Source organism: Ascaphus truei, chromosome 1, assembly GCF_040206685.1.
Source record: "Ascaphus truei isolate aAscTru1 chromosome 1, aAscTru1.hap1, whole genome shotgun sequence".
Taxonomy (NCBI): Eukaryota; Metazoa; Chordata; class Amphibia; order Anura; family Ascaphidae; genus Ascaphus; species Ascaphus truei.
In genome coordinates, this window is record NC_134483.1 from 402,941,438 (window position 1) to 402,954,434 (window position 12,997).

At 46.0% G+C, this 12,997-nt stretch overlaps 1 protein-coding gene across 1 annotated transcript in view; it reads left to right on the top strand.

Annotated features, from left to right (window-relative positions):
- Positions 1-12,997, top strand: part of LOC142502090 (lecithin retinol acyltransferase-like) — a 52,805-nt gene that overhangs the window by 7,539 nt on the left and 32,269 nt on the right. The gene's annotated exons all lie outside the window — the stretch shown is intronic.

A 12,997-nucleotide genomic window follows, 5' to 3' on the forward strand; every position in this document is an offset into this window, starting at 1 on the left:
GTAGGTGGTTTCAACAATCAGTTGGTATGTACTGAACTTGGTTTGGCCTCATCCACATAGAGGGGCTGTATATTAAACTCTCAGATTGATCATGGTGTCATTAAATAGTTTCTAGAAGAGTCATTTGAATGTGCCTCCCCTCAGGTCAATATGCCAAAGGATTTTGCATCCACTTGTGACTCAGCTTGCCGCGGATCGCAGTTATGAGGAAAACGGGAACATGGAGCGACTATCATTTTTTCTTGTCCTTATGTTCTTTTGTCAACCCTACTGTATGTAAATCCAACTTTGTAAATCTATGTTTATTGTATGTGTGACTTTTGTCTAATACAGTAACACTAACATATTTTTTTTAGCCAGACCACACAAAAAATAAAATAACGTTACTGGGGACTAAATAACAATGCATTGGTGAAACCTGTGCGATTTTAAAAGCTCTGTATGCTATAATTTTTGAATAATTATCATGTTGGATTATTTAAAGTACTTTAAAATCTACATTTCCCAGGGGACCAAAATAGCTACTAGAACTTTGTTTGTCTTTAGAGACATTTTATTTGCTAGTGGCTATCACAATAGTTATACACTATTCACACTACAGTGTAATGCTATTAAATACTAGTTAAATTAAAAATAGTAGGGTATTTCATTCCATAATTGACTGTAAAACATCTGTTATATTTGTGTGCTCTACCTCTAATCATACTTACCCAAGTCTCTGTATTTATTAGGAAGTCTTCTTGTGCTTATCACACAATTGTATAATTGTCTGCTTTCTGCCAATACAGTATTTCTACTTATTTATTTATAAAATGTTTTACCAGGAAGTAATACATTGAGAGTTACCTCTCGTTTTCAAGTATGTCCTGGGCAAAGAGTTAAGACAAATAATACATGGTTACAAATACACAGTTACTTAAGTGAACAGGGTATACATTATAAACAAGACATTGCATGCACAGTTAATAAGCCTATAATATATATTTTTATTTTCTTCCATTACATGTTGAAAATCTCCCCAATAGGAGCATTCACAGTTCGATCAGTATGATCTTAGCATTCAATGACATTCTCTCATACCCTTCTGACTCCCAGCCCTTTTCTTCATTTCTGTGTCAAATTTCAGTTTTAATTAACCCTTTTAGAATGGAGTGCTTTCAACCTATGCCTCAAAGGCTTCTCTTTTATTGAAGGGGATTAACTTTAGGATCACCTAATCTCTGTCTCTAGTCCTAATCAATGTTGATTTACCAAACTGGAAGCAAAACTGTCATCTATCTCAGTGCTTCTGATCAATCCCCTACAGGGCAGCCAGATCTTTGAAATGTAAACCTTGCCGGGATGATCAGATCTGTCACCAGGAAAGGATGTTTGAGCAAGGCAAGGATTTCCAACACTCTAAAACCGTCTGTGTCTTTAGCATCTGTTTTTATTCAGTTTGCTCTAAGAGATCTACAGTAAGGTCAGTGCTTTATGGAAATTGATTACAATAAATTGAATTAGTCTAAAATGTTAGTAAAAATCTAAAACACATTATTGTTCCCATTAGGTTCAAAGTGTGATATGCAGAATCATGCTTATTTCACTTTTATGAATATATCCTTACCCAGTGTTTTGATTTGACTGTTCTGTGAGCATTACGATAGATTTTATTGCACCACAATGGGAATTGTTTGAAGAGCTCTCTTGCTATATGAAAAAGGCTCCTGTTTGTTTTTAGAAGTCCACGTGCAAGGTTTATATCTGAAACTATTTAAAAATTTATGTTTTTCTCCTTGTCAAATGTGTCAAATGTGGTATTATGTGCATTTGTAATACCACCTCCTCCATTCAATCTACAGCATGTTTTACAGCGCATTGCAGGCCACTCTGGCAGTAGCGGGGTTAACTACAGTGACATCATTGAGCTGTGGTTCAGATAAGGTAAGAAATTATTATTACAACTACATAAATCTGCATATAAATAACTTGAAAAAAAATGTTCAAGTCTACTGCACATACCTAAGAGCGTATGGAAGGGTGGTTAATATCATACATGTACAAGCCAAAGAGATTTACTACCACCTCACCCTCCTTTCTTCAGTTTGATTTTATGGGGATTGCTTAAAGCGTGAAGAAAAAAAGATTCCAGAAATAACTAATAATTGTAGGGTGGTACCGTAAAGCATTGGCAGGCAACATGATACACTTCAAGGGCCTACGGGGGAAGGGGAGGCAAGAGTGACAAGGCAGGAGGAGAGAGAGTGACATGGCAGGGGAAGAGAGTGACATGGCAGGGGGAGAGAGTGACATGGCAGGGGGATAGAGAGGGACATGGCAGGGGGAGAGAGTGACATGGCAGGGAGAGAGAGTGACATGGCAGGGAGAGAGAGAGTGACATGGCAGGGGAAGAGAGTGACATGGCAGGGGGAGAGAGTGACATGGCAGGTGGAAAGAGAGGGACATGGCAGGGAGAGAGAGAGTGACATGGCAGGGAGAGAGAGAGTGACATGGCAGGGAGAGGGAGAGTGACATGGCAGGGGGAGAGAGTGACATGGCAGAGAGAGAGTGACATGGCGGGGAGAGGGTGACATGGCAGGGGGAGAGAGTGACATGGCAGGGGGAGAGAGTGACATGGCAGGGGGAGACAGAGTGACATGGCAGGGGGAGAGAGAGTGACATGGCGGGAGAGGGTGACATGGCGGAGAGAGAGAGAGTGACATGGCGGAGAGAGATAGTGTGTCATGGCGGAGAGAGAGAGTGACATGGCGGAGAGAGAGAGAGTGTCATGGCGGAGATAGAGAGTGTCATGACGGAGAGAGAGTGTCATGGCGGAGAGAGAGAGACATGGCAGAGAGAGTGTCATGGCGGAAACAGAGAGTGACATGGCGGAGAGAGAGAGTGACATGGTGGAGAGAGAGTGACATGGGAAGAGAGAGTGTCATGTGGGGTGGAGAGAGAGAGACATAGTAAAACAGTGCAAAAAACTCTGTAGAACATATATCTAATTTTTCTTTGCCTCTTATCTAAATGGATGTTGTAAGATTAACCCGTTAAATGTTGAGCCAATAAAATACTTTTTTGCTATATGGTGTGCCTATTCTTTTGTTATATATATATATATATATATATATATATATATATATATATATATATATATATATATATGCAAAACAGAAAGTGAATCCCTGCGCTTCTCCCATAGGGATAGCAATCAATGGGGAATAAATATATATATATATGTATGGTGTAAATATCTATAAGAAAAAAGGAGACTTTTGGTATACATCCTTTGATCAAATAATGCCAAGCCTGCTAACCACGTCAAGGTAAGTCTCTTTAGCAGGTCCCTACGCTAAATGCATACTAGTGTTATGTGAAATAAGCCCAGAAGGGGTTAAAATATCAAAGCATATGCTTGTATAACCTAGTGCAATTAAAAACTGGTATATACCAGTACAGATACTCACATGTAAGTGAAGTGAAATAAGGGGACCTTGCTAGGAGATTATATACCTAGAAGAGGAGGGGCTGGCCTGCCACAAACTGCTCAATAAGCAGTTGCAGGTGATTGGCTAAATATATTCAATTACACCATAGTAGTGTTGCCCTCTAGGAGCGTGCTGCAAAGGATTAAAATCGGCCCAACAAATAATGCCCCTCCTCTTCTAGGTATATAATCTCCTAGCAAGGTCCCCTTATTCCACTTCACATACATGTGAGTATCTGTACTGGTATATACCAGTTTTTAATTGCACTAGGTTATACAAGCATATGCTTTGATATTTTAACCCCTTCTGGGCTTATTTCACATAACACTAGTATGCATTTAGCGTAGGGACCTGCTAAAGAGACTTACCTTGACGTGGTTAGCAGGCTTGGCATTATTTGATCAAAGGATGTATACCAAAAGTCTCCTTTTTTCTTATAGATATTTACACCATACATATATATATATATATTTATTCCCCATTGATTGCTATCCCTATGGGAGAAGCGCAGGGATTCACTTTCTGTTTTGCACATTTGTATGGCCATTTCCTTCACTAGCTGCATGCTCTTTACATGGAGAAGCGCAGTGATTATATTTGTTTTACATTATTTGTTGGGCCGATTTTAATCCTTTGCAGCACGCTCCTAGAGGGCAACACTACTATGGTGTAATTGAATATATTTAGCCAATCACCTGCAACTGCTTATTGAGCAGTTTGTGGCAGGCCAGCCCCTCCTCTTCTAGGTATATAATCTCCTAGCAAGGTCCCCTTATTTCACTTCACTTACATGTGAGTATCTGTACTGGTATATACCAGTTTTTAATTGCACTAGGTTATACAAGCATATGCTTTGATATTTTAACCCCTTCTGGGCTTATTTCACATAACACTAGTATGCATTTAGCGTAGGGACCTGCTAAAGAGACTTACCTTGACGTGGTTAGCAGGCTTGGCATTATTTGATCAAAGGATGTATACCAAAAGTCTCCTTTTTTCTTATAGATATTTACACCATACATATATATATATATTTATTCCCCATTGATTGCTATCCCTATGGGAGAAGCGCAGGGATTCACTTTCTGTTTTGCACATTTGTATGGCCATTTCCTTCACTAGCTGCATGCTCTTTACATGGAGAAGCGCAGTGATTATATTTGTTTTACAATATATATATATATATATATATATATATATACACACACGTATGTAACGCTGTTTCCTCCACCCTCTGGGAGATCCTGCCATTACATGGTGTGTAGTGCTGACTACCTGTTGGCTCACAGGATGCTGAGTGGTCCGCCGGTGGTGTTGGGGACGTCTGGATAGGCTTCTGGGGTACATCACTGGTCTTTATCTCTGACGGTACAGAGCCTCCATCTGCTGCAGGCTCCAGATGTATGAAGGCATACTCCTGCAGAAGAATTACTCCACTCCAACCAGACAGATTGCACACTAGGCAGGAGTATATTAACTGGAACCTCTTTATTTTTCCTCTACATACACAGTAATAGAAACAGTCCTCTGCTTCAGCACAATATAATACAGACTCCCAACCTCTGGATGGTCCCTGGATGTCCACTCCAGGCCAAAGGCACCTGAAGCAGTCCTTACTCTTCCCTGGTTGACTACCAGGGGAATGGTATCACTCTCACTCCTCAAGGGGAGTGGACAGTGGGTGCCAATGCCAGCTACACCCCTGTAGTGATTACCTGTCTCTCTCAAGGATAGAGACAACTGAAACAATTTAGTGGTGCAGTCCCTTAAGTACAACGTAGGAAAGTACCAGGTCTGAACCCAGGATTGAGCAGAACAAAACGGCAGCGGCCCCTCCTCACCCCGGGCCATTACCTTACCCGGTTGGTCGTCTTGAATTGGTTCCGGCTCAGAAACTAGGGCACACGGGCCTCCTGGATCCTCCGCTGTTGAGGTAGTAGTAGTTGTCGTCTCGGCCACCCAGGTCGATGGGTTGGCCGCATCTTGAGCCGCAAAGGTCTTAGGCCGCATCAGCGCCGGCTTCAGGAAGGCGGCCCTGCACCGCGGTCATGCTAACATGCCCACCGGGGAAGTTACGTCTGAGGCAGATGCACTTTAGGTACTGCTTTCCGTCGACTTCCACCACTAGGAAGCCTCCTGGCAACCTATAGTGTGAGAAGTTGCAACTTACCATCGCTAGACTTGGCTTGACACACAAGGGCAAGAGTGCTGTTAGACTTGCTCCTTGCAGGCTCCGAAGAACTGAGGGTGCGGCAGTTTGTATCCAGCTCCTCCCCTGGGATAGGCAATCTTTCAGGATTGGTTGATACAGTGCCCCCTCCTTCGGTGGAGTTTAGAGTAGGGGCACACTGTTGTAGGTCGTGGCTCTGGCTGCACGCTAGACCACTCACAGCAGGTGGGCGCAGCTCCAGCTTTCGCGCTGAGCCTCTGCAGAACTGTGCAAGGAGAAAGCATGCATTTCTTTTGCAAAATATACACGCGGTTTCCAGTTTTGGCGGGAACCACCATCTTGGGTCACAATATTCACGAGGTGCATTCCCTTGTGAGGGAACCACCATTTTGAGTGCAATAAAGTCCCAAACCACGCGGTCTCCGTGATTCCCATGGGAACCCGCTCTTCTTGAACCACGACAGCACATGGTTTAGCCAACTATCTGGGAGTATATGTACCCCAAAGCTCTTTCCCAGTAGGCTGTACTCGATCACAGTCCATAGTGAGTACTCCTGTGGGTCCTCGTGCATTGACGACTAGTGATATCCTGGTAGTTCCTCCAGCAGAGGTTCATGGCAACTGCAGATCAAGCACCCCTCCTCAGACACTACTTAGCGATACCTTACACCACCCTGCTGTGGCATTGACATTGCAGACCCTCTCCAGGAGTTTCAGGGGCCCTGCCAGCCAAACCCCCCCCCCCCTTTAGACATCATACAGTACACCTGCCAGCCCTCAGGGTGACTCAGAACCAGCAATAGCCCTCTGTCTCCACACAGTTTGCCCTTTAGGTCAGCCTAGGCTGCAGCTCCCTTAGAGTTACATCTAGCCTCCATTGCTTCTTCAGTCCTCCTTCTGGAAGCATACCTCATAGCTTGCTGCTTTGCTTCGCTAAAAGCCTGTCCTGGTGATCTCAGCAGCACCACCAAATGTAACACTGTTTCCCCCACCCTCTGGGAGATTCTGCCATTACATGGTATGTAGTTTTGACTACCTGTTGGCTCACAGGATGCTGAGTGGTCCGCCGGTGGTGTTGGGGACGTCTGGACAGGCTTCTGGGGTACATCACTGGTCTTTATCTCTGACGGTACAGAGCCTCCATCTGCTGCAGGCTCCAGATGTATGAAGGCATACTCCTGCAGAAGAATTACTCCACTCCAACCAGACAGATTGCACACTAGGCAGGAGTATATTAACTGGAACCTCTTTATTTTTCCTCTGCATACACAGTAATAGAAACAGTCCTCTGCTTCAGCACAGTATAATACAGACTCCCAACCTCTGGATGGTCCCTGGATGTCCACTCCAGGCCAAAGGCACCTGAAGCAGTCCTTACTCTTCCCTGGTTCTCTAGCAGAACCAGGGGAATGGTATCACTCTCACTCTCCAAGGGGAGTGGACAGTGGGTGCAAATGCCAGCTACACCCCTGTAGTGATTACCTGTCTCTCAAGGGTAGAGACAACTGAAACAATTTAGTGGTGCAGCCCCTTAAGTACAAAGGAGGAAGGTACCAGGTCTGAACCCAGGATTGGGCAGAGCCCAGCCCTAGTCCCACCTCCTCCCCTGTCACTCAAGGGAGCTGCTCTGTGGGGAAACCCCAGGATTGGTCCTGTCACTGCCTGCACTGTTACCAGGGCTTACATGACAGGGAAGGCAGACTGGTAGCCAAAACCAGGCATGGCTCATATATATATTCATAAAAACAAAACAATTGTGTTTGGAATGAACTAAAAACTTTCTCAAAATTGTTCAGCATATCTGTAACCCTCTTTCCTGCTGCTCTAGAGTGACTACTGGTACTGTACACACCTGCGGCTCAGCGAGATCTGGGTCTCTGCTAACTGGGAGCCTGGGGTAATAGTAATACTCTTGGCAGTGCCTCACCTTACCCAGGATCCCCAATAAGTGAGATTCCCCTAGGCAAGAACAATGGTAACACACGTCAGATTGTAACGGTTTACTAATACGCATTGGTATAACCTTATCTTATAGCTATAAGTAATAACACACAAAGGGTATGGCATTAACCGAATGACATGCAATACAACACCTGTGGCTCGGCCACTCTCCTAAAGAGAAATGTCACTTCCCCGTCACCGCGTGCACCCCACACCGTGTCCATATGAAATATATATGTATAGGCTCAGTCCTTTGGTCACTCAACCCAGTTTCCCCAAAGAGTCCTCCCCCCCAAAGGCGGGATCAGCGTCTGTTGGTACCGGTGTTGGTGCACTTATAAAATACCTTCCGGTCACTACGGTGACCGGCAACAAACTTCGAAAAGGATCCGCCGATCCAACGCAGTCTCTCACGAGTGGATGATGTCCAGCAGCTTGGGCCCAAACGACTGTCACCAACGCAGCTCCGCAACACTGTGTCCCTATCTGTCTATGCAGTAAGTGACTAGGTGTCACTACTTATAGAGGGCGTCCCTACAGCACCACAAGCTTATGGTGACTCAGGGAATACACTGGGGCCTAAGGGGGAATCTGGCCTATGCAGGTAGGTCACTGACCCCCTACACACACACACTACCTCTCCCCTTGCTCCTCCGGTGCCCTGTGACTAGCGTGGTCGCTCCCCCACGCTTCCCTTTCCTGCCTGTCAGCAATCCCTCCAATCCTATTCACTCCCTGGCGCCAGGTGACTTCGCTGAGGCTCCTGGGGGTTATAGTGTAATGCAAAGCCTCCCTGTCATTGGCCCGCCGTTCGCGCGCTTTGCACTGCGCATGCGCAAACTCTCTCCGCTCTGACAGTCGCGCCTGACTATTGCGCAACAACATGGCGGTGCCCTGTGCTGCCGGGCTGCCGCAGAACATCCGAACGCTGCCTTAAGAGGCACCCTGCAGCGGAGGTAGAGAGGCAAACCAGGACATCCCTACATATCCTTTCACTTTCCCTTCCTTCGTCCTTCTGAAGCAACTGTCACTTTTGTTGCCCATTTTTCCCATATGAGCCTACTGTCCCCCTCACAGATAAAGAGAACCCCCCACCCCCACATATATACAACTACTTATGCCAACACCGTCATGCCATTATGCAGACAGACACAGATTTAAACAAACACCGACATACATCTTTATACATGTGTAGCCTTTGTTCCCCCGGTGTACTAAAACTACGCATGCTGCTTTCACCTGTGTGGCTAACAGGAGGCCTGAACCTCCGCCACTGGGAGCCTGGGGTATACTTATAGACGGTGCAGCGCCTCCATTGATGAGGGATCCCAGCGTGGTGGGAGTGTTCCCTCACCAGAACCAACATACACAGTAAATACAAACACAGTAGGATAAGAACAGTATTTACTACGCATTGAATATAACTTCTTTATATATCTCATTGCATCACCCCACATGTAACTCATTGCATCACCCCACATGTCAATCATTGCATCACCCCACATGTCACTCATTGCATCACCCTTTGTCCTTTCAGTAGCAATGTGCCTGGGCACTTAACCCCTGAGTGTCCACAAGCAATAATGTGAGTGTTGGGGCCCGGTGGTGCACTTATAATACCTACCTGGTCCCAGTCCAGACCAGGATAATCAGCAACAATCAGCAGCTCCGCGACGGGGTCCTGCTGCACGGTGTGCTGCTCCTTGCTTGGATGACTCCGCTGCCTGACTCCTCTGGGGAGGGACCCCCAGCCGGATGATCCTTTGGGTTGCAGTCTCTACTATGGAGTCCAGATACTCTTCCTGCTATCAAGCTGCACTGTCCTTCAGGCTATGTCCGGCAGCATATCTCTCTCTCTCTCTCTCTATTGCTATAGTGGAAAGAGTCCCTATCTTAAGGCCGTTCCCTATATCATACACAAAGAATACTTATACTGTGGCTCAGGGGACTAACTGGGCTCTTGGGGGTTACCTCTGGCCTAGTCCCTGGAGCACAGCTCCATGGACACTACCTGCACCTTCAGGGTCCAGGTCTTGACTCTCGGTTTCCTGTACCAGCATGCAGTACTCTTTCCTCCCTTCAGGAGCAATCCAGCCATCCTATTGGTTATCATTCGTCACCTGGCAGCTTCTCCCTAAGCATCATGGGAGTTGTAGTCTCTCTGCTGCTTAATTAACATTGGGGCCGCAGGCGCATAGGACTCTGCGCATGCACGACTCTAATGGCTGCTGCGGGGTGCCCTGCGCATGCGCAACCAGTAATGCCCCTGTCTATCCATCCGCCGCTTCTGCGCATGCGCGAACCTTCGCGTATGCTCGCGCACACACAATATGGCAGTGCATATCCACTGGGACCTGTTGGCAGGGTGCCATCATGCTTGAGGATACACACAAATTGAGTTGAGGGCAGCTGCGGACCTATCTCTCTGGCAGCAATGGAGCGATACTCTAAGGCGTTATCACTGAGGAGCCTATAGGGGAGTGCCTTGCTATCTCTTCTTGTCATATAGGGGGACCCTAACATTGATAGTGACATTTCCCTTTCTGGAAACTACCATAGTTATCAAACTACAAAACAGTGTACATATATACAGGTGAGACCCCCTCTTCTGGTTCCTCCGGGGATCTGAGGTTGGAGTTCTTGTCCCCTCCTATTTATGACCTTTCCCCCTACCCCTTTCTCTGGGCAGAAAAGGGGCGGAGCTTATCCTCTGCTGAGTCACCCTAGACCAGGTGACCCATCCAGCACATTCTAAAATGAGGTATGGCCTGGCACCCGCCAGGTCACTTTGCAACATACTATCCAAGGGCCATTATTCGGAGTTAACTCTTTAAATCCTTTATAACCCCTTAGGCCTGGGCCATAGATGTTTGGGGAGAGCGGAGGCGCGCTAACGCTGAGGCTCGCCTGCATCAGTTAGCGCGATTGCACGGACTTGCAGGCGAGCCAGCGTGCGCGAAGGTAGCCTGGGGGAGGTGGTTGGAGGCGGGGTCAGTGCGTCGCTGGGCCAATCGCCCGCGACGCACTGACGTCAATGTCACGGCGCCTACGTCACGGCGCCGTGATGTTGACGCTGGTGTGCTGCGATTGGAGGGTTTCAGCCGACAGCGCGCTGAAAAACAGCTTGGGGCTCGGCTGACCTCCAACTCCTGAGCACGCCTGCGGACGCTCGCGTGAGCCCCCTCTCAAGGCATCCTCATTGAGGATGCAGGGGCTCAGCGCGGAGCGTCCGCACGCCTCAGCACGGCCTGTCCATCTATGGACATGGCCTTAGATTAACTAGGAATCCCACAATGGTGTACATACACATGTCCAGACATGCATCCACTCAGAAATACTCTGGTGTGCACTGACATACATACAGACAGTCAAGGATATGTACCCAGACATACATGTATCCTCATAAACAGATTACAGAGACACAGCAGCACCGACACAGTAAGACCATCAATATACATATATAAACAAACACATATTCACAAAGCTAATGCCCCCTTTGAGTATGTTAGTTAGACAGCGTCATGTTTTTTCTATAGGAGAAGAAACATCCACTTCCTGGGCATTATTCTCTTCAGTTGAATCAATCCCTACAGTAATACTAGAGACACACAGAACCCCTATATAGCACTCTATTCCTATGTGAGATGATGAGTAAATTTAAAAATATTTTATTCATGAACAAAGTTAAAACAATGGGGTTTAAAACAAGTATTAAATAGTAACAAGTGTTGTATTCTTTGGATGAATTTCTCCTAAGGAGTGTCAAATAGTGTGATAAGGTCCAGTGTTTGTGAATTCACTGGCTCTAGCAACCTTCATGTGGAGTGATTGGCTAGAGGTAGGTGGTTAGGGAACGACAGTAGTTATCATATATGTGTTGCCACAGTATGTGGGTACTTATTGGTGCACAAGATAGACAAGACCTATCACTGTACTGCTGAATCTTGCAGTCAGGTAAAGGTATAAATGTATTGATATACCGTTATTGGTAGGTGTGGACCAAATGTGTGCTAACGCCAACTTGGATCTGTCGTGCGTGAGCATAGATATTAAACCATAGTTGTCACGTGTAAACTGTGGATCTGAGTGATGCAGATCTTTAGTTGACACTAGTACTCAGTGAATATACTGTTATTGTTAAGGCACTGCTTGAACTCCTAATTGAAACAGATTAGGAGTTGTTGCTAAGAGCTGCACCTTTAAGGACCAGGAGACAGGTTAATAGTATACAACCCTTGCCTAATTGGTGCTTCTCTTATACATATATGCTATAGAACTGGCATTCCAGGTATAGGTATCTGGTTGGGGTACTAAGAGCTGTTAATATAAAATCCTTTGTACACATATAGTCCTCGGATGTCAGCAAGATAGTATTCCCTTGAACATATCAATGTAATCTATTTAGCCAGATAAACAGTTAGTCATTCCCTTGTAGTGGCTCATAAGACCATCAGGTCTGTATTGAGCCCTTATATGTGCCGCCGCCGACAAGGTCTTATGAGCCACTACAAGGGAACGACTAACTGTTTACCCATTGTTTTAACTTTGTTCATGAATAAAATATTTTTAAATTTACTTATCATCTCACATAGGAATAGAGTGCTATATAGGGGTTCTGTGTGTCTCTAGTATTACTTCAAATTTGCCCCTCGAAGCACCACTCCATTCACTACAAGCTGAAGCGGGGGTACCTAACCAGTATTCAATCCATACAGTACCTCCTAATTCCACAGCTGCTTCAAAATCTCCACTACAGACAGGGGCTGGTGTTCTCAGCCCTGCAGCCTCAATAATATTATTCAATACAAGCACTACATCTGCTTTCACTTTCTTGTGACATTTTACCTGCAGTTATAGAATATATCAGGGCCCCGCTTCTCGGCGCCCCGCTTTTCGGCGATCCGCCGATACGGCGGCACCGAGAAGGGGGCCGCCATCTTGGTTCTTAAATCGCGCATGCGCAGAATGGGCGGTTGCGCCCGGTGCGCATGTGCAGACCGTAGTTTGCGCGCGCATACTGTAGCATAACATAGGTCGCTCATGCGCAGAACGGCAAAATGCCGATTTGCGCATGCAAAAACAACGGAAAATCGCCGGATTCGCTTTTCGGCGATTTTCACTATACGGCGGGCCCCTGGAACGGAACCCGCCGTATACACAGGGCCCTCCTGTACATGAACATGTACTGTGCAATAACAGTCCTACAGTGACTGGAATGAGCGTGTAATACACCTTTGGGTGAATGCCATCAGGACAGTGAATATTATTCACTTTTTTAATGCCGATCATCTACCCTCCGTTATGTATTTGTCAGTTACTGCTGAATTTTTGGCTCCCCGTTCCTGTAACATGATGTCCCTTGGGTATATATAAATGCAAATAGACCCTTAGAATTTGCTTTCTTATCTCATTCTGA